The sequence below is a fragment of the Crinia signifera genome, unplaced genomic scaffold, assembly GCF_055691185.1.
Source record: "Crinia signifera unplaced genomic scaffold, ASM5569118v1 HAP2_SCAFFOLD_140, whole genome shotgun sequence".
Lineage (NCBI taxonomy): Eukaryota > Metazoa > Chordata > Amphibia > Anura > Myobatrachidae > Crinia > Crinia signifera.
Window position 1 is genome coordinate 187,249 of NW_028142033.1, and position 629 is coordinate 187,877.

Below are 629 nucleotides of genomic sequence, written 5' to 3' on the forward strand. Positions count from 1 at the left end.
GAAAACTTATTATTAAAACTGTAGTTATTTTCAAAATATTACAAAAATTATAGGCTGTTAATAAGGAATAGATTAATTTAATCACAGTGTGTGACAAAAGGTCAATTGTCACTGTGGTTCACGTTAAATATTAGGGCTCTTGTGTCTTACAATATTTTAACGGTTCTATGGGTTTTTTTGGAACACTAAAATTAAGTTTTAAATAGATGTAATTTAATCGCAGTGAGTGACGAGAAGTCAGCTCTAGTATGTGATAGGTACAATGGCTATTGTGTCATAAAATATAAGCCTTTCATTTATATGGGTTTTTAAAAACCTACGAAACTTCGATGAGATATGTCTGGGACTATCAGTTTGAAGTTTTATTCTGGTTCATATACAGTAGGTCTTAGCAAGAGACGTCTTGCTCGGATATTGAACTGGATTGTTCTGAATGTGGTAATTCAGTAATCATCTATTAACTAGATCAAAATCATAGCCTATTCTAAATTGAAGTAACATGTGGTATACAGTTTTTTTTTAATAAAGCAAATTAAACTAAAGTAACTTAAGAAGAAGTGTTAAGATAATCATAACAGGTTAAAGATTAAAATAGCTTTAAACTTAAAAAAATCAATGTAACCTAATTA